This window comes from Orcinus orca, chromosome 1 (assembly GCF_937001465.1).
Source record: "Orcinus orca chromosome 1, mOrcOrc1.1, whole genome shotgun sequence".
Classification (NCBI taxonomy): domain Eukaryota; kingdom Metazoa; phylum Chordata; class Mammalia; order Artiodactyla; family Delphinidae; genus Orcinus; species Orcinus orca.
This window is the reverse complement of record NC_064559.1, coordinates 153,707,603-153,730,238: the sequence shown is the minus strand read 5'-3', so window position 1 is coordinate 153,730,238 and position 22,636 is coordinate 153,707,603. Positions and strand designations below refer to the sequence as shown.

The 22,636-nt window shown below is 36.3% G+C and overlaps 1 long non-coding RNA gene across 2 annotated transcripts in view; it reads left to right on the top strand.

Annotated features, from left to right (window-relative positions):
• LOC125961470 (uncharacterized) overlaps positions 1-22,636 on the top strand; it is a 186,349-nt gene that overhangs the window by 148,307 nt on the left and 15,406 nt on the right. The gene's annotated exons all lie outside the window — the stretch shown is intronic.

Here is a 22,636-nt window from a genome sequence, read left to right as displayed (position 1 = left end):
TGTCACTTTGTCGTAAAGCCCAGCATTTAGTAAGTAGTAATTAAACATTTTATGCTATTGCATATGCTACTGTTTTATTAACATGAACTTCTGCTTGTTGATGTTAGTGTATAGAAATATATTTGATTTTTGTATATTGATCTTGTATCCTGCAATCTTTCTAAACTCATTAATAGTCCTAGTAGGTTTTTAAAATAAGCCATCATGTTTTCTACATAAAGATCATGTTGCTATGAATAAAGACAGTTTTACTTCTTCATTTCCAATCTAGATGCCTTTTATTTCTTTTATTGTCTTGCCTTATTGCACTGCTAGAACTTCAGGACAATGCTGAATAGAAGTGGCAAGAAAGGATATCCTTGTCTTGTTCCTGATCTTAAGGAGAAAGTATTGAGTCTTTTCACTACAAAGGATGATGTTAACTGTAGGCTTTTTCAGACATCCTTCATCAGGTTGAGAAAATTTCCTACTCATTGAAGGCTTTAAATCAGGAATGGATGTTAGATTATGTCAAATGCTTTCTCTGTATCCATTAAGATGATCATATGGATATTATTTATTAGTTTGTTAATATGGTGAATTACATTATTTAGAATATTAAACCAATTTTGCATTTTTGGGATAAACCAGAAACATATTTTATCAACATTTAGATTCTATTTGCTAAAATTTTAAGAGTTTTTGCCTTTGTGTTCATGTAGGATATTGGTCTATAGTGTTTTTTTATTCTTTTTCTTGTAATGCTTTTGTCTGGCTTTGATATCAAGGTAATGATGGATTCAAAGTATAAACTGGAAATTGTTATCAGCTCTTAACTTTATTGGAAGACTTTGTACAGATTTACTATTATTTCTTCCTTAAATGTTTGGTAGAGTTCACCAGTGAAGCCATTTGAGACTGGAGCTTTGTTTTTGTGAAAGAGTTTTAACTACAAATTCTATTTCTTTAGTTGATATATGACTCTAGGTTATCTATTTCATTTGAGATATTCATTTTATGAGATATGTTAATTTGTATCTTTTAAAAATATGTTCATTTCACCTAGGTTAGTGAATATAGTGGCATAAAGTTGTTCATAATAATTCCAAATTATCTCTTTAGTATCTATAGAATCTGTAGTTATGTTGCATCTCCCATTTCTAGTATTGTGTAATTGCACCTTTTTTCCTTTTTTTTTTTTACTGGTAGGTCTAGTTAGAGGTTTATCAGATTCATTGATCTTCTCAAAGAAATATCTTTTTATCTTCAACCTATTTGTGTCTTTATGTTTAAACTGCAGTTCTTGCTGGTCAACTATGATTTGGTCTTGCTCTTTTATCCAATCTGACAGTATGTGCCTTTTAATTGGGCTATGTAGACTATATACTTTAAAAAGAAATTGAAGTATAGTTGATTTACAATATTGTATTAGTTTGACGTTTATTATTATTTTTTTGGCAGATTGTATTCCATTATAGGTATTCCAAGATATTGGATACAATTCCCTGTGCTATACAGTAAATCATTGTTGCTTATCTATTTTATGTATAGTAGTTTATACCTGCTAATTCTATACTCCTAATTTGTCCCTCCGCTCCCTCTCCACTTTGGTCACCATACATTTGTTTTCTATGTTTGTGAGTCTGTTTCTGTTTTGTATATAGATTCATTTGTATCATTTCTTTTAGATTCCATATAGTGATATCATATAGTATTTGGTAGACCATTTACATTTTTTTAAATTTAATTTATTTTTGGATGTGTTGGGTCTTCGTTGCTGCGTGTGGGTTTTCTCTAGTTGCGCCAAGTGGGGTCTATTCTTCGTTGTGGTACACGGGCTTCACATTGCGGTGGCTTCTCTTGTTGTGGAGCATGGGCTGTAGGTGCGCAGGCTTCAGTAGTTGTGGCACGCGGGTTCTAGAGTGCAGGCTCAGTAGTTATGGTGCATGGGCTTAGCTGCTCCGCAGCATGTGGGATCTTCCTGGACCAGGGCTCAAACCTGTGTCCCCTGCATTGGCAGGCATATTCTTAACCACTGTGCCAACAGGGAAGCCACCAGACCATTTACATTTAATGTAAATATTGATGTAGTTAAACGTGAGTCTATCATCTTGTTGTCTTTTGTTCGGCTCTTCTGTTCTTTGTTCTTTTCTCCCTTTTTTCTGCCTTCTTTTGAATTAAATCAAGTTTTGTTGTTGTTAATCTCATCTAGTTTATTTTTCATATCCGACATTGTAGTTTTCATCTCTAGAATTTCTATTTGGTTCTTTTTTATATTTCCCATACCTTTGCTTAATTTTCTGTATGTTTTAATGTACCTGTCTGCTAATTACAACATATGTCTCAGTTCTGGGTTGGTGCCAATTGACTGATTTTTGTCTTAATTATGGGTTATATTTTTCTGCATCTTTGCATGCTTGGTAATTTTTGATTGGATGCTATTTTATTTTTCTCATGTCTTTTTCTGTGGTTGACTTCTAGTTTCATGATGTTGTAGTCATAAAAGATGCTTGAAATAATTTATATACTCTGAAATTTGTTGAAGCTTGTTTTGTGCCCTAGTATGTGATCATTCCTAGAGAATGTTCCATGTGCATTTGAAAAGAATGTTTATTCTGCTTCTATGGATGTAATGTCCTGAGAAATATCAATTATGTCTAACTGTTCTATTGTGTCATTTAGGATCTCTGTTGCCTCATTGATTTTCTGTCCATTGACGTGAGTGGGGTGTTAGAGACTCCTACTACTATTGTATTCCTATCAATTTCTCCCTTTATGTCTGTTAGTATTTGTTTTATGTATTTGGGTGCTCCTATATTGGGTGCATATATGTTGACCAGTGTAGTATCCTCTTCTTGTATTGATCCTTTTACCATTATACAGTATCCTTCTTTATCTTGCTTTATGACTTTTGTTTTAATGTCTGTTTCATTTGATATGAGTATTGTGACCCCCACTTTCTTGTCATTTCTGTTTGCATGAAATATCTTTTTCCATTCCCTTTATTTCAATCTATGTGTGTCCTTTGCCTTAAAGTGGGTCTCTTGTAGGTGACATATTGTAGGCTTACTTTTCAATTTCTTTATACAATCTGCCACTCTATGTCTTTTGATTGGAGCATTTAGTCCGTTGACATTTAAGGTAATTATTGATGGAAACGTATTTATTGCCATTTTAAACCTTGTTTTCCAGTTGATTTTGTATTTCTTCTTTGTTTCTTTTTGTTTTTCCTTTTGTGGTTTGATGATTTTCTCTTTTATTATGCTTGTGTTCTCTTCTTTTTGGTTTTTGTGAATCTATTGTATGTTTTTGATTTGTGGTCACCCTGTTTTTCAAGTATGTTAACCCATTACTATATCTACTTGTTTTAGACTAAAAGTCATATAGGCTGAAACGCATTCTAAAAAAACACAAAAAACTACATTTTCTTACTCTCCTCCCCCTCATTTTATAATTTTGATTTCCTCTTTTACATCCTCATGTTTATCCTTTTCTGTTCATTTTGGTTATCATCACTTTCACAGAAATTTTTTTGATTAAAAAGAAAATCTGTATACTGGCTTATTTAAGTGATTTACTTTCCAACTGTGATTTTCTTTTTCCTATAGATTCTTGCTTCTTTTCTATTTTGAGAAGGTCTTTTAATATTTTTTTTAGGATAGGTTTAGTATTGCTGTATTCCTTTAGTTTTTGCTTGTCTGAGAAATTCTTTCTCTCTCCTTCTACTCTAAATGATAATCTTGCTGAGTAGAGTATCCTAGGTTGCAAATTTTTCCCTTTCAGGACTTTGAATATATCTTGCCACTCCCTTCTGTGGGTGCAGAATGAAGTTTTACTTCATTGCTTGCTAGGTTTATTTGTATTCCTTTAAATATTATTGAGCTTTATTCTGTGACTCATTGTTTTTGGAAACAGTTTGGTTTTTGAGTTTTGTTTAAAGGATTTGTTAGGTTGGATTGAAGCAGTGCTCAGTGTAAGACCAATTTTCCTCAACACTGTATTATGCAGTATTACTGTCTAATACTGAGTTCAAGACTTTTTTGATTATTTTACCAAATTCTCCATGAATCATGAGACTTTCTAGTTTGGGTGCTGAGAATAGGTACTATATTCTCATCTCTGTGTGGGTGACTAGCACTGTGACCTCTAATCCACTCAGGTGATTCTTTTGGCCTTGGGTAATCTCCTCACACAGAAGCACTAATAAGTATTTCAGTTGAATATTCAAGGGGGACACTCTGCAGAGCTTCAGAATTCTCTCTCTGTAGACTTCCTCTTTCACAGGACTCCTTCGTATGAACTCTAGTCACCTTGTTTTCCTCAATTCTCAGCTCCATCTCCTTAACTTGGAATCTTTTGGCTCTATCTAGATTCACTTTCTGGGCATCACAGCCTAGAATCCTTTCATAGCATTAAGCTGGTGCAGTTGGATGGTTTACCTTGTCTAGTGGCCACTGTTTTTTTTATTGATGATGTCCCATATCATGAACAGTGTTGTTTCTTTTAAAAATTATTTCAGATAGGAGAGTTAATCTGGTCCTTAGTACTTAATTTTGTTTGGGAGCTAAAGTTCACTGATTGATAAATATACATTTTTTTGGAAATAAATTTCAGAGAACTGCCTGAGTGACATACAGAACAGTGGCAGGGAGCTTCTGTTGTGCATTTTTAGAAGTGAGAAAATGAGATTATGGAGTTTCATGACTGAAGGCATTACATATGATATGGTGGTATTGGAAGTCATAATGCAGGAGGCAAGAAACTTAAGAAAGACTTTTCTGTTAAGACTTATAAGATACAAATAGTGTCATGTACTGTGGTATATATGGCAGTGAATAAAATGACAAAGTCCCTTCCTTCATTAAACTTCATCCCAGTTTGTATGAGATCAAGTTTTGAGTACCTAATGTAGTATTTTTATATTCACTTAATTGAGATGCTTTATTTAATTACGGTAGATGATGTAATCCAAAAAATACACAACATATGATATGTTACCTCGTAGCCTTATACTTCCTTTGTTATAGCACTTGTTACATTATAATTGGCAATTTATTCATCTCTTCCTCTAACCAGTCTGTGAGCATCTCTATATCAGGACTAGGGTGTTTTATTTAGTCTTTTAACCCCATTGTGTACATAATGCAGAGCACATAGCAGGTACTAATGAGTGAATAAATGAATGGATAAATGAACGGTGCAAATTTTCTGTACTAGGGTTGATTGTCAAGGGAGTTATTTTGGATAAATGGGCCTTCTGACTGCTGCCCTAATACCCATCAGTCAAAATGGCCAACACATTTATTCTCAAGCACAACTGAGGTTGGTATGTAATAACAATAGGTTAAGTGCTCAGTACATTTTTTCTAAAGTTTTAATACTAATCTTCTATGACAACTTCAAGTTGTTTTGCCTTCAAATTTAAACAAATGAGCAGCAGTACTCCCTAAATTCAAAGAAGTGAGAAGCTAGTCATGTATCCACTTGAGTATTACTCAGTACTTACTTCACAATATGACAAATGCAGTTCTGTGATCGTCAACGTAAAGAGAAAAAAAAAAAAAAGAGGCAGCAGACAATTGTGGCTCATGTCCACAGCAGCAGGATCTTTGTATGTGTCTCTAGGATCTAGAACAATGCCTAGAAATGAATGAAGAGATGAATGAACAACATCTCATCCTTCTCAAGGCTAATTCACTATCAGCAAAATGACTCTGGGAGCATAGCTGAAAAAAAGAAATAGGTGACTTCATTTTCAAATTTCTATATCTGATGAGGATGGCATTATTATGGTTTATGAAGAGAATTTCCATTTCTCAAAGGGTTTCTTCTAAAGCTGCCTCTTCAAAAAAGCAGATATTTTCTAATCAAATGGCCTTGGCCCACTGCAGAAAATGGGCGAGCAGATTGCTTTTCAGAATATTTGTGGAATATAAGGCTTTAGCTTTATATTCAAGTTATTCAAGCCATGATTCAATAACCTGAATTCCAATCAAGTTTGTAAAATGAGATGTCAGATTGAAAACCTCTGTCAGGTTTTAACTTGCTTCTCAGAAGATATTTCTCCGTAATCAGCAGGACAGTAAAAGGGCACACAGGGGAAGAGAAGAAAAAAAGCCATGCACAAAGATAATGTGGTAAAGTTGTGCATAAGTTATAGGGCTTTAATGATATTTTATAATTAAAAATTTGGCCAAACATTTGATAAGACATCAAATATAATTATGAAAAGGTGAAATATCAGAAAAGAATCCACTGAAGATGCCCAAATCAGACTTGTTGAGTTATTTATTTCCAGACTCTGCTTATCTCGCATACCAAAAAAAAAAAAAAAAAAAAAAAAAAAGCTGAGTGGGAAAAAAAGGAGATTAGTATATTCTAATTGCTTACCATGCAAGCTCTGTCGATTAGTTTGCAACTGCTGATAACGGCACAAAAATGTGCACTAGAGCTGTGAGATATTCCATGAGACTGCTACAATGTCTTTTCCTGGCATTAATCGTAAATGCAGAAATTCACATTCAATCAGATTTGCAAGTAATTTTTTCCCACATAAATTCCTCATAATCATTCTTTAGCTAAGTTAATCATGTCTGTCCAGGTTGTGTGCAGTTGAGGCAATTATTCAAAGAATCTTGGTCTTAAAAAATTACTTTGACCTGTAATGTTCATATTTCTGAATTAACACTTTCAATTTTTGCCTGAATTATCTACTGTTGAGTCAAATTTCTGTTTTATTTTTTTTGCATGAGGACACATTTTTGAGTGCCTAATGTATTATTTTTGCATTCATTAATTAGAGATGTTATATTTAATTAGGAATTTCTTTTAACAACTGGATTTAGAAAGGTTCCAACCACACTGAAATTAAATTTTAACTGTTACATTCAAAAGATCTATGTTAGATTATTATGGTTGTGATGCTCCTAACTAGAAGATTCTAGGTTTGAAAGAATCAGTAAAGTTAACATTTGAAAGAGAGTAAAAGAAGAAATGGGGCACCATTTCTTCTCTGAAGGGCATTAAGTGATTTTCTCTATTTTGGAATGGGTGGCAACTACTCCAACCAATCATTGGACCACTGGACCCTTTCAGAGGTTCTTGGAAGAGAAAAGGTGAAGAGAAAAGGGAGGGACTAGGTGTTCCTTCTTCCTTTCTCCTCCATATCCAAACTTGGAATAAGTGAAAAACATTAGCTGTATTTACAGAAACAAATAGCTTTATTAGTCATTATTGAATTAACCAATAAGATCAGTATAGTAAAGCTATAATAAATTCAATAAACATTTCAGTCATCTAATGACTTGTCATATTTTATTTGACTAAACTAACTCTTAGAATCCAAGACACTAGTCTTTAAAAAGCTTAGAGAATATCTAGTACAAGCTTCCCATTTTACATGTTAGGAAATTAAAACTCAAAAAGATCAATTACCTAACCTATTAGTAAAAGCCCAAGAATTCATTGTTTTTATTCTCAATTAGGTCAGAATTGAAATGGCCTTGGTATAGGATATAGCAACTAGATTTGAGATATTTAAAACACATTTTTTTTACATATCTATCAGTCTTAGTCTTTTCTCCCCACCAGAGAATGTTAACTTCCAACAGCCCATGTATGGCCCAAATGGATACCAGATAGTACTTCTCTACATCACTTTTAATTATCATGGGTGGAGGGTCCAGATCTTGTCTCCCTATTAGGCTATACCCAGTATGAATGATGAGACTAAGTTCCCAGGCAAAGTTTACTTCTTGCCATGGAAAACAATTTTCATGAACCCAGATTTTAGGATTCAGTCAAGCCAATTAGAATTAGACTATAATCATGCTAGATTAAACTAATCATTCTAATTAAAATCATGCTAGATAAAAGATAAGGCAGCATTTACCAAACCTACATAGTCATAAGAATCACCTGGAGTACTTGTTAGAAATACAGATTCCCTCTCTGCAGATTCAGACTCATTAGGTCTGATGTGATAGATTAGGCAACGTTGGAAAACACTAAAATAGGGTCTGTGGGCTAGCACAGGCAAGGCAGGTACAATAGAGCTTAGATGGCTGTACCAGGGGAGAAAAAACTTAAGAGGAAGATCAGAGATAGTTCAGACATAGAGGCAGATGTCTTTGGTCATATTAGTTAGAGTGTGCTTAAAAGTTGAGGTCATTGAGTGACATTAGTGGCTCTGAGGAAAGGCTGAATGCTCCAGAATTACCTAGCTGATGCTTGCTCTAGAACTGCATAATTAGTTGAAGTTGATTTTGTTATGTTAAATTAAAAGACTCCATGGTTCTTGATATCCCCAGTGTCTGGCATCACTGTCACTTGATAAAGATTGCTGGAATTAAAACAAAATAGATTCCATAGGGATATGAAGAAAATTTATACAGAGGAATTCTTTCCATTAAAGATGATTTTAAAATCTGCCTTTTTAAAATCATTGGCTGAGATTGTAAATGTACAAATATCTCTTTAACAATGGTGGGACAACTTCATTCTCCTGAGTGCTCTAGCCTTTGAATCTTCTGGAAAAGCAATGGAAAGGTGTTTATGCCCTCAGATGACCTGGAGAGCTGTTCAATTCTGGCTTAATTCTCATCAACACCACATGGCTTATCCTCTAAGAACTTTTCTTTCCTGGTGGAAAGGATCTTGTAAATTATTTTTCCTCTTTGTGCCTGTGTTTTCTCATTCTAATATACCAATAATAACTACCTCAACAAGTTCTTGTGAGAAGAAAATGAATTGTTAATGTAATGTGCTCAGAAGAGTGCCTGGCAACAAGTGCTTAATAAATGTGAGTTATTATTATTATTGTCACTTCAGAAGGAGAGTAGTTATGATGCTGGGGGTAGAAAGAAAAGAATCATTGAACTATGTGGAAGATTGAGGACAATGATGACCCCAATTTTTCTCCCTTTTCCATGCCCTCTGCAACGTGTCTTTGCAACTCCTCCTATCAAGAGATGGAATCTATTTCCCCACTCCTTGGGTCTGGGCTGATCTGTGACTTCCTTAGACCAACAGAATGCAGTAGAAGGGAAGGTATGCCAGTTCCAGGCCTAGCCCTCTAGAAGCATTGTGCAATTCCACTCTGTGTCTTGGGCCTTTGCTCTGCCATGAGAAAAAGCCCAGGCTAGCCTGCTGGAAGGTGAGAGGCTGCATGAAATGAAGATAAGTCATCTCAGCTGAGGCCATTCTAGATCAGGTAAGATCAGAAAAACTGTCCTTTTGAGCCCAGTTGAAATTATTGAACTGCAGAATTGTGAGCTAAATAAACGGTTGTCATTTTAAGCTTTTAGATTTTGAGGGTGGTTGTTTAATGCAAAAATAACTACTTGATATCTTGTAATTAAAGATGAGGGACAGATGTCAAGTGATAAATGTTGGCTTATTTGCTACTCTAAGCCAACTACTAGCAGCTGGTTAATACTATAAAACATATTATCATAGAATTTTAAACTTGGTATAGACTTTAAAGATATCTTGGTATAAACTCCTTAGTTTACAAATGAAGAAACTGGAACTCAAAGAGGTAAAGTGATCTGTAAAATGTCATTCATATAAGTAATTGTAAAGCTAGATTTGCAAAATGCTAGGAGAATAAAAAGGAATGAGGACAAATGCATATTGATTTTGGAAGCAAAGTAAAGGAAAGTGCTCAGGAACTTCTTATGAAAGAGAAGAGAATGTGACCATGGAAAGCTTAGGAGAGCAGTTCTGCATGACTGAGGTATTTTGCATCATTACCAGTAGATATGTGTCTATCAAGTCTCTCCACCCAAATAGTCTCAATGTTGGATGAGAATTAACTCACCCTCTAAGCATCTGTGGGCATAACCAGAGGCTACTGGCTTGGAGGATCAAATTTCCTTTAAGTTTGTAAAATATTCATATACCCTATCACATAGTATAGATTATTTATTTATATTTTTCTCCTCCAAAATTTCATGACAAACTGACTCTGCAGAAAGATGAGTCCTATTTGTCTTTGGTTATGCCCTGGAATATGACCTCTCCTGTTGGAAAAGCATATTATTTTAAGGTGGTCAAGCAAAAAAAAAATTCTATATACTGTTGATACAGTAAAGGATAAAAATTCACAAGGCCTCTGGTTCTCTCTTTGGGGTACCTCATTGTTAAGTCCTATTTCACTCCTGTATAAATATTTATTGAGGACCTTCTATGTTCCAGATACTGTTTTAGGTCTTGGAGATTTTTTAAAACAAAGATATACTATTCCAATTTTGACTCAAGCCAAAAACATTAGCTTTCTTATAGCATAACCAGGGACACAAGAGGCATCACCATAGAAGGTGCAAAAGAAGAAGCTCTCGTGATAGATCTCATGATCTATCCAAAGGTAGCCAAAAGCAAGAAAGACTTGGACAAACCAACCCTGAGAACTGGCAATGGTAAGACACCAGCTGTGAATGCAATGCAACCCATCCACTTGCTCTTGGCCTCCAGCCCACCTCCCTGACAGGTGGCTGCCTGCAGTTGCAGGTATGACAACCTGCATGCCCTGGCAGGAGGAAAGCCAAACTCTCAGGGCACAGAACTAGACAAAGAAGAAAGCAATAGCTGTCCCTGGGAGGGAAAGGATCAATAATCAGTCCCTCAGAACCAAATTCACATGAGTAAAAATCCAAATAACTAATTTCTACAAATGTTTTTCACTTGTTAATCGAAATTTGGAAAAGATAAGACAAAGAGACATTTACCACCCTCATTTGATTGGACCCTGCAGATAGAAACCTGGGAGGCTGACTTTGGTAAGAATTTTTACATTCGGCCAGCTTTGTCAGGGGTCCTGGATTTCAGCTACAGTCTCCAGAGTAAGTGGGGTGTCCCAGCTAGCCCATTCTCATTGCCAGAAGTCTAGGGGAGGAAAAAGGTCTTTTCCTCTATCCACTTTAAGTTCCTTGGCTGGGGCCCTGATAATCGGGCCAAAGACAGATTAACAACTGAAAAACAAAGAGAAGTTTATCAATATGCACTGTGCATGTACACATGAGAGTACCCAAAGATGAGCAACCCAAAATGTGGTTAGAATCTGGGTTTTTATACCATCTTAGGTAAGATAAAGGGATAAAGGACTTCTGAGAGAGGTTAGTTAGGGGAAGGCGGCCAGAAAAATATGGTAAACAAGAGTTGTTTAATAAAGTTTGTTAACCAGTTTTTTTTGGTGCCTTCTCCATTCACAAGAGTTAAAAGAGTCCTCCTCTTTCTGGTATAGGAAAATAAGACATCTTATTTACAAATGTAAGTTTCCTTCATAAATGTAAATTTGCTTTACAAAAGGGAATCTTGTGCCCTGGTTTTAGAGCTTTTCCTGGGTGTTCAGGTTCTACTGGCCTTTAGCTCAAAGAAGCATATTTTGGGGTGATTATTCTGGCATCATTCAAGATAGAGTAGCAATAAACCAAAACCTCCTGCTCTCAAGGGGTATATTAATTTCCTGCTGTTAATTACCACACACTTAGTGACTAAAACAACACAAACTTATTATCTTATCTTTCTGGAGGTCAGAAGTCTAAATTGGTTTTACAGAGTTGCTTTCCTTCTGAAGCCTCTAGGAGAGAATGTTTCCTTGACTTTTCCAGCTTTCATTTTTATTTATTTATTTATTGACTCTAACCAAGTTGTAGATTCTACTTCAATATTTCTTTTTAAAAATTTTTTTATTGGAGTATAGTTGATTTACAGTGTTGTGTTAGTTTCAGGTGTAGAGCAAAGTGAATCATTTATACATATAACCACTCTTTTTTAGATTCTTTTCTCATATAGGCCATTACAGAGTATTGAGTAGAGTTCCCTGTGCTATACAGTAGATCCTTATTAGTTATCTATTTTATATATAGTAGTGCGTATATGTCAATCCCAATTTCCCAATTTGTTGCTCTCCGCCCTTACCCCCGGTAACCATAAGTTTCTATTCTACATCTGTAACTCTATTTCTGTTTTGTAAATAAGTTCATTTGTACCCTTTTTTAAGATTCCATATAGAAGTGATATCATGTGATATTTGTCTTTCTCTGTCTGACTTACTTCACTCAGTATGACAATCTCTAGGTCCATCTATGTTGCTGCAAATGGCATTACTTTGTTCTTTTTTATGATCGAGTAATATTACATTGTATATATGTACCACATCTTCTTTATCCATTTATCTGCTGATGGATATTTAGGTTACTTCCATGTCCTGGCTATTGTCAATAGTGCTGCAATGAACACTGGGGAGCATGAATCTTTTTGAATTATGGTTTTCTCCAGATATATGCTCAGGAGTGGGATTGCTGGATCATATGGTAGCTCTATTTTTAGTTTTATAAGGAACCTCCATACTGTTCTCCAGAAAGGCTGTACAAATTTACATTCCCACCAACATTCCCTTTTCTCCACACCCTTTCCAGCATTTATGTTTGTAGATTTTTCTGATAATGGCCATTCTGGCCGGTGTGAGGTGATACCTCATTGTAGTTTTGTTTTGCATTTCTCTAATAATTAGTGATGTTGAGCATCTTTTCATGTGTTCTTTGACAATCTGTATGTCTTCTTCGGAGAAATGTCTATCTAGAACTTCTGCCCATTTTTTAATTGCATTGTCTGCTTTTTTCTGATATTGAGCTGCATGAGCTGTTTGTATATTTTGGGGATTAATCCCTTGTTGGTTGCTTCATTTGCAAATATTTTCTCCCATTCTGAGGGTTGTCTTTTCATTTTGTTTATGGTTTCCTTTGCTGTGCAAAAGCTTTTAAGTTTAATTAGGTCCCATTTGTTTATTTTTGTTTTTATTGTCATTACTCTAGGAGGTGGATCAAAAAAGATCTTGCTGCGATTTATGTCAAAGGGTGTTCTGCGTATGTTTTCCTCTAAGAGTTTTACATTTAGGTCTTTAGTCCATTTTGAGTTTATTTTTGTGTATGGTGTTACAGAGTGTTCTAATTTGATTTGTTTATATTCAGCTATCCAGTTTTCCCAGCACCACTTATTGAAGAAACTTTCTTTTCTCCATTGTATAGTCTTGCCCCCTTTGTCATAGATTAGGTGACCACAGGTGTGTGTGTTTATCTCTGGACTTTCTATCCTGTTCCATTGGTCAATATTTCTGTTTTTGTGCCAGTATCATACTTTTTTGATGACTGTAGCTTTGTAGTATAGTCTGAAGTCAGGGAGCCTGATTCCTTCATCTCCCTTTTTCTTTCTCTAGATTGCTTTGGCTATTAGGGGTCTTTTGTGTTTCCATACAAATTGTAAAAGTTTTTGTTCTAATTCTGTGAAAAATGCCATTGCTAATTTGATAGGGATTGCATTGAATCTGTAGATTGCTTTGGGTAGTCATTTTCACAATATTGATTCTTCCAATCCAAGAACATGGTATATCTCCCCATCTGTTTGTGTCACCTTTTATTTCTTTCATCAGTATCTTATAGTTTTCTGAGTACAGGTCTTTCACCTCCTTCAGTAGGTTTATTCCTAGGCATTTTACTCTTTTTGATGTGATGGTAAATGGGATTGTTTCCTTAATTTCTCTTTCTGATCTTTCATTCTTAGTGTACAAGAATGTAAGAGATTTCTGTGTTAATTTTGTGTCCTGCAACTTTACCAAATACATTGATGAGCTCTAGTAGTTTTCTGATAGCATCTTTAGGATTTTCTATGTATAGTGTCATGTCATCTGCAAACAGTGACAGTTTTACTTCTTTTCCAATTTGGATTCCTTTTATTTCTTTTTCTTCTCTGAAAGTTATTCTGGGACTGTTCAAGATGATAGAGCAGCAATAAACCAGAAACTTCTGCTCTCAAGGAGCATATTAATTTCCTGCTGTTAATTACCACATACTTAGTGACTAAAGAACACAAACTTATTGTCTTATGTTTCTGGAGGTCAGAAGTCTAAACTAGTTTCACAGAGTTGCTTTTCTTCTGAAGCCTCTAGCAGAGAATGTTTCCTTGACCTTTCCAGCTTTTAGAGGCCACCTATATTCATTGGCTTGTGGCTTCTTCCTGTATCTTGAAGCCAGCAGCACAGCATTTTCTCTGTCTTCTGCTTCCATGTTCACATCTCTCTCTGTCTCTGATTTTCCTATCTTCTTTTATAAGGACCTTTGTGATTATATTGGGTTTACACAGATGATCCAGATAATCCAGGGTAATCCCTCTATCCCAAGATCCTTATTTCAATCACATTTGCAAAGTATATATATATATTTATCATATAAGGCATTATAATCTCAGGCTTTGGCATTAGGACATGAACTTATCTGGGGGCCTGTTATTCAACCTAACACAAGAAGTCACATTTTAATAAAGTTCACCTTTATAGAATAAAGTCCACGTTCTTGAATGTGTGTCAGATAAATTTTTATGATGTTCAGGAAGGATACAAGATGGCAAAGTAGAAGGACTTGAGCTTACCTCCTCTCATGAAAATACTTAAATAACAAATAACAGCTGAACAACCATCAACAAAAAAGACTGGAACCTACGAAAAAAGACAATCTACATCCAAAGACAAAGAAGAAGTCACAATGAGATGGTAGGAGGGGCGCTTCTGTGATGTAATCAAATCCCATACCTGCTGGGTGGGCGACCCACAAAGTGGAAAAGAATTATATTGTGGAGTTTCTCACACAGGAGTGAGAGTTCTGAGCCCCACGTCAGGCTCCCCAGCTGGGGGCCTGATATTGGGAGGAGGAGCCCCCAGAGCATTTGGCTTTGAAGGCCAGCAGGGCTTGAGTACAGAAGCTCCACAGGACTGGGGGAAACAGAGACCTCACACTTGGAGGGTGCACACAAGGTTTCATGTGCACTGGGACCTATGGCAAAGTAGTGACTCCACAGGAGCCTGGGCCAGACTTACCTCTGGGTCTTGGAGAGTCTCCTGGGGAGGTGAGGGTCAGCTCTGACTCACTGTTGGGGCAAGGACACTGGTGGTGGAGTCCCCCGGGAATATTCATCAGCATGAGCTCTCCTGGAGGTTGCCATTTTGGCACTGAGACCTGGCCCTACCCAACTGCCTGCAGGTTCCAGTGCTGGGATGCCTCAGGCCAAACAACAAATAGGGTGGGAACACAGCCCCACCCATCAGCAGACAGGCTGTCTAATGTGTCCTGAGCCTACAGCAGCCTCTAAACACACCCCCTGACACAGCCCTGCCCACCAGAGAGACAAGACCCAGCTCTACCCACCAGTGAGCAGGCACCAGTCCCTCCCACCGGGAAGCCTGCACAAGCCCCTGGACCAACCTCACCCACCAGAGGGCAGACAGCAAAAGCAATCCTACAGCCTGTGGAACAGAGACCACAAAGACAGAAAGTTAGACAAAATGAGACGGCACAGAAATATGTTCCAGATGTAGGAACAAGATAAAACCCCAGAAGAACAACTAAGTGAAGTGGAGGTAGGCAATTCACTTGAAAAAGAATTCAGAGTAATGATAGTAAAGATGATCCAAGATCTCGGAAAAAGAATGGAGGCACAGACCTAGAAGATACAAAAAGATGTTTACTGAAGAGCTAGAAGACTTAAAGAACAAACAAACAGAGATGAACAATACAGTAACTGAAATGAAAAATACACTAGAAGGAATCAATAGCAGAATAAACAAGGCAGAACAAATAAGTGAGCGGAAGACAGACTGGTGGAAATCACTGCTGCAGAACAGAATAAAGGGGAAAAAAAAATGAAAGTTTTACGATGTTCTTCCCAGCAGTATCTCCCCGCCTCAAATACATAGCTCAGCAATCCTGATCTGCTTCTATTACCCTTCCCTCAAGAACACATCTGCTATATCTTACTGTGATTTGCCTCTGTCTACACTACCCTAGCCCTCCCATACCCTGTCCCTACATCCATTAACCCTCTGCCTGGCAAAACCCTCATCCAATACATCACCTTACCAGTGAAATGGTGCCCCTTCCATTTACTAGCAAAAGACCTTTGCCTGCCTCTACTGTGGATTTGATCACACTATATTAGAACTATCTGTTTATGTGTTGTTTGCCTTGTTCCATTAGTTGAAAGCTCCTTGAGAGTAGGGAGTGTAGCATTCATTTTTTCTAGCCTCATCACTCAGCATAGTACTTGGCACACAATAAGAGCTTAAGAAATGTCAAATAAATGAGTATCACTCAAATTGTGTAACTATAATAATTATGAGAGGAAGGAGGGAGGGAAATATTGAAGGAGTTTTTATCTTGAGTTGTTAAGAAAGTTTGGTAAAGAGCAGCTTTCTTTGCTGAGCCTAGAAAAGGAATAGCAGACAGGGGAAAGATGAGATATACATGACTCACAGGCAGTGATGATAATAAGAGCCGGAGGCACTGAAGCTTCAGGGCTGCTCCTCTCGGTTGGGGTGCTTTTGATGTGTGCCTGCTTTGATCTCTGCTGTGCAGCTATGGCCCAGGATGTTCTGGAATGAAGAAAAACTACTTACTGTTTCCTGTTTCCAAGATCCAGAGTGTGTTAGAAAATAAGCACTTGGGGAAGGGGTTGGTTTTTCCGGTGACAAAATAAAATCATTTCCCAAAGGTAAACGGTCTCTCCCACATGGTTGAGAGCTGAAGCAGATGAAAAGAGGATGCACAGAGAGGACATTGCAGTGTGCAGAAGAGAAAAGCTGAATGCAACATAAAAGCAGAGACAAGATAAAATAGAAAAATGCAAAAGGGCAGCAGCACATGGGTGAGGTCAGCTAAGCTGTACTAGTAATGGACACAATGGGACACTGGACCACACATGGACAGATTTTGCCAGCCTCTTGGAAAACACATGCATGGGAACACAGGTAATGACATTCCAGCACCTTATACTAAGGAAAAGGACAACACAGCTAGCAGATCATGACTGAGGGCAAAGAGACACAGACATACACTGCTACCTCTTTGTGTATGGGAGGCCAAATAGAACTCCCATTTGTGTAGTTTATTTTTAGAAGCATAACTTCTGTTATGAATTATGCCCAAGTTAAATCATCCTTATTAAATTTGTCTGAGATGTGGATTCAGTTATTCTCAAAAACTGATTTTTGAAATAGAGCTTCCATTTTAGAAACTTTCTAAATTTGTATAATAGTCAGATTCTATTCACCATCTCAAACTAACATAGTGTAAATGTTCGGCAACTTTAATCTCCTCAGATTGGTAGAGAGAGAAAGGAGATATTATGAACTCTCAAAAAAAAAAAAAAAAAAAGAACAAAAAAAAGGAGCAGGTGCAATAAAGTCTGATCTAAGTATTGTTAGAAGGAAAATCAAGCCTTATAATGCCACACATATTAAACAGTTTAGAGATTAAAAATACCTAAGCAAATATCTGATGGATTTGATTAAAAAAGGAAGCAATTTCCAGAATATGTGTATTTTAGGGTTAATTGTCAGAGTCCCCAAATCCGGGTATTCGATGAGATACATCAGTGGAGGTCAAAGTCATTAAAGTTCTTCTACAAAGGCCTAAATTACATGATTTAACACACCAGACAGCAGAGACCTTGTCTGTTTTATTCCCCACTAGAAGAGTTCCAGCACACTGTGGATACTCAACAAACAGTTGATGGAACAAGAATAAGTATAGAGAAACTGAAGCACTGAATCTATAAAATTTGTGCTTGTGAATGGGGATAACAGCTGGCATAAAAAATCATGATTTTCCAAAGAGCTGTAAGTCTCTGAGGCTTGGGCTTCTGTAGTTTAGTCCTAGGAGAGAGTTAATATTAATAGTTACATTTTTTGGAGTTAATATTAGTAGTTACATTTTTTTGAGTTCCATCCTATACCAGATATTGAGCTAGACAACTTAGATACATTGTTCCTAATCCTCAGAATAACTTCCCAAGTTACATAATATTATCTGTTTTATAGATGGGGATATAGGCTGTGAAAAGTTAAACAACTTTCCCAAAGTTACATAGCTATTAAATGGAAGAGCAGTAACTCAAATCCACATCTGACCGCTAATCAATGTGTTTTACTTATATCAAACTGTCTCTAAGAATGTATATATTTTGAAAAATTTTATTCCTTGTAATAAAATTAGTGTATGTTCATGAGAATAAATTTGGAAAATACAGAAATGTATAGGAGAAATAAAAAGTCAGCCATGATACCTCCACTCTTTTGTACACATATGGCAATACAATTGATTCTCATTATTTGCAGTGATGTTTCTATAAAGTCGCCACAAACACTGAAATAGCAAATCCTGAACCGTTGCTCCTAGGGGAATTACAGGGTTAGGTTATTTCGAGCCTTTGGTCATAATATTTTCAGGAACTGACTAATCTATAACCTTGTTTTATGTATGTTTCTGTTCAAAACCACATTATTTAATATGTATTGTTGATTCATTAACATTTAACTCACAGCCAACAGCACTGTAACTCATGCCTGAGTGAAGCATATCTAACACATACATTTGCTTGTCAGGAACATCACCACCTTGTTATGCTTATGCTTAGGAATAAAAGGCAGCACTTCAGCACTATGCTTGGGGTTCAATTTAAACAGTGAAATCACCTATAAAAAGCACAAAAATAAGAAAAACATGGCACTACATAGACTGCAAAGAGGACACTTGTTCATAGCATGAGAGCTAAAACAAGAAGGTAGAGCCTCATCTTGCTCAACCTCAGCTGGAAGCATGCATGTCAGGTGATTCAAATCATAGTCTACTACATAATCACAGAGCTAGCAGTTAGATAATATGTCAGCCTCTGCTTCCTGAGAGGAGAGATCTTAGGCAGTTCATTCTATTCTTATCAATTTTGAAGAAAATTGTATACAGGTTCCCTTGAAAGTATATATCAATATTACAATTTCAGAGAAAGTTTATTCAAAATCTGAATTGCTCAGGTTAGCCTTCTCCTTTCTGTCTTGTTTCATTTAGAAGCAAAGATTTTTGGAGGTGGGGGTGAGGAGACCAAATTATCATTTTTTTTTAGCTGTGCCTTGCAGCATGTGGGATCTTAGCTCCCCAACCAGGGATCAAACTCGTGCCCACTGTATTGGGAGGGTGGAGTCTTAACCACTGGAATGCCAGGGAAGTCACTATGATTCATTTTTAATACAAGGATAATCTCAGACATTTTCCTTTTCCAAATGTTGATATTTATTACTGTTTTAGTTTGGAAAAAGCAATGTTGTACATGATAGAAATTAAAACAGTTCCAAGGGTATACACATTAAAAAAATAAGACTCCTTCATATCCCCAAAATTCAGCAATCACTGTTTATCATTTCTTGTAAATACCTCGCAGAAATACTCTATGCAGCTTCTAACATATATCTACATTTAAATTTTAAAAGACATAAGAATGAGGGCTTCCCTGGTGGTGCAGTGGTTGGGAGTCCGCCTGCCGATGCAGGGGACACGGGTTCATGCCCCGGTCCGGGAAGATCCCATATGTCGCGGAGCGGCTGGGCCCGTGAGCCATGGCCGCTGAGCCTGCGCGTCTGGAGTCTGTGCTCCGCAACGGGAGAGGCCACAACAGTGAGAGGCCCGCGTAAAGCAAAAAAATAAAATAATAAAATAAAATAAAAGACATAAGAATGAAAAGACATACAGGACAGGATGGATAATAAGTATCCCAGTAAAACTGTTCCTTCAAACTCCACTTTATCCAAAAATGTAATGATATATTTTATAATTCTCAAATGCACTGTGTACAAAGGCAATAAATGGTCTTGAGATTTTTGTTGTTTTAATTTTAAGGGAAAGGGAACTATTATCAATTGGAGGCATATTGTATGCACATTTGTGCTAGGTACTTTATACATTTTATCTACTTTGAGCTCTCAAAGATGTCATGAAGGAAGTATTATCCCCATTTTACTAATAAAAAACCTGCAACTCAGAGAAGTAAATTTTTTAATATCACACAGCTGACAACTAATATAAACACAATTAGAACTCAGTTCTGCCTGATTCCAATACCCACACTCATTCTATATATATGCTAGATCTTACACATTATGTTTAATATTTGAATTATAAATATGGATATGAGAGTTGATATTAGCTCAGTGGTTTAAAAATCCCTAATGAGGATCTGTACCTATAAGTTCACCCTTCTGCAGTCTGTGATTAATACCATTTTGTACTTGACATTATAAAGCCATAAATATTCAGTAGAGTCAAATCCCTTTTAAAGAGAACATCAGACTAAAAAGAACTACAACAGAGGAGGCCTGCAGATGGCACTGCTGCCCATAAGTCATCCAAATCTAATTTACTAATAGTTTTTTAAAAAAATAAATACACAGTCATTTTAGGAATTATATAACACTGATTCCAAAAGTTAAACTTCCACCAACATCTGTGATTTATAAATTGTGTAATTCCTTCCAATTTATGATTTGATGTTGAAATTTAATTTTCTGTTTAATGAACTTAATAGCAATGCTTAATAGCCCTACAGCCTAGCAATAGGTGGAACATAAATCTGAGTGGAGGGGATACATGAATATTAAGCTGGGGAAGAGAAAGACATTTGGACTCTTTGCTTTAGCATAAAGTACTGCCTGACAAATCAGGTCACTTAATTGTGAGGAGACAGGTTGAAACTGCTAAATCTAAAGATGGATGCAGTCTTTAGAACTTCCAAGATATAAATCAGAAAGCTGATCAAAACCCCAAAATACAAAAGTCTAAGACACTGTACATAAGAAATAAGAATGTAGGTCTTTTCACTGTATTTTTAGCTTCACCATAAACTTTTAAGAAAAATTATTGCTAATCTCTAACCTTAGTCAATCATATAAGCTTTAGAAAAAAAGAGAGCCACTTTCTTTTGAGTTTTTGAGACACAGAATACTCCAAGATTTCACAGGGTTTTATGTGGTTGATAAGATTATAGGTGATTTAAACTTTTTCATTTCCAAATCACCTATAATGAACAGACATTACTTTTTAATAAATCAACAAATAATAAAGTAAAAAATAATCCCCAAACATCAATTCTCATAACCTCTCTCATAGTAACACAATCCCTTTTCTAGTTTGTTCGTTTTAATGCTAGGGATACTTTGCAGTGAATATGAGGTGTTCTCCATAGAACCCCTCAGTGCACACTCATTCATTTCCCAGCTGTCAGGAATATTGGCTGCACTCCTCTTTAGGAACTGTGCTTGGCTGAAGGGAACTGCTTTACCCAAGGTTACACTTCCTCCCGAATCAACCCATATTCAGTGACTGGTTTACATGAAGGTACAAAGGCCCAGCTCCTTTTCTCTATTGTGGACAATTCTGAAGGCCCATCCCAGCTCCACAGCCTGTTCACTGGATCAGTTGAGGCCTCTGTTACAATTCTGTGGTAGTTCAACTTTTTCTTTTGCCCCATCCCCTGCAGCACTTTAAGTATTGCTCCTAAGTGTACCATCCAGTACACAAACATTTGTCTCAATATTATGGGTAACATGACCTTAGGTAGAACTAAGACTAGTCTTAGGACGCTGACTAAAATAGAATTTTGGATCTGGATCAATCAATGGCTGGCTTGTAATGAGGAGACTATCACTGGTGGTTGGTAGAGTACTGACAGTCCCTGCCAAAATTTTTATTAGTGGTGAATTGGCACCAATTCTCAGCCAAGAAAACAAATCTAAAACAATATCACTTAATTGTCTTCTGGTTTGCAGTTTTTTAAAAGAAGTCTATAATTCTTATTTTTGTTCCTCTGTATAAACTGCTTTTTCTCTGCTTTTAAGATTTTCCTCTTTATCACTAGTTTTCAGCAACTTGATTATGTGTGCCTTGTTGCAAATTTATGTTTTTTTGGGGGTGGTTACTTGAGCTTCTGTGGGTTTATGGTCTTTGTCACATTTAGAAAAACTTCAGCCATTATTTTTGGTCAATAACTTTTATGCCCTCCCTTTTTCTTTCTTCTCTCATTTCTCATTTTCTTCTCTCATAGACTCCAATCCACATGTTACTCGGTTATTTTCACATAGCTCACTGAGACTCTGTTCTTTGTCTTTTTCAGTTTTGTTTCCTTTGTACTTTATTTTGGGTAGTTCCTGTTGCTGTTTTCAAGTTCATGAATCTTTTCTTCTGCTGTGTCTAATTGGCTCTTAATTTCATTCCATGTATTTTTCATTTGGGGTATTGTATTTTTAACCTCCAGAATTTCTCTTTGAATCTTTTTTATATCTTTCATTTCTATCACTATATTCCTGATTTTCTTTATATCCTAGCATATATTTATAATGTTTATAATAACTGTTAAAGTGTCTCTAATTTCATTATCTGTCACTTCTGGGTATGTTTCTATTGATCGCTTTTCCCCCTGGTTATGGATTATATATTTTTTTCTGTTTCTTTGTATGACTGGTAATTTTTGATTGGATGCTGGACATTGTGAGTTTTACACTGTTAAGTGCTGGATTTTGTTGTATTTCTTTAAAGTACTGAACTTTGTTCTGGCATACAGGAAGTTACTTGAGGAGCAATTTGAACATTTTCAGGCTGTTTTTAAGATTTATTAGGGTGAGTTTATAGCAGTTTTTATTCTAGGGCTAATTTGGCCTCACTACTGAAGCACAACTCTTCTGAAGATGCTACCCAATGTCCCAAGTATTAGAAGTTCTCTATATTTTGGCTGGTGGGAATATGAATTATTCCCAGATCCATGAGGTACAGAGATTGTTTGGTTTACT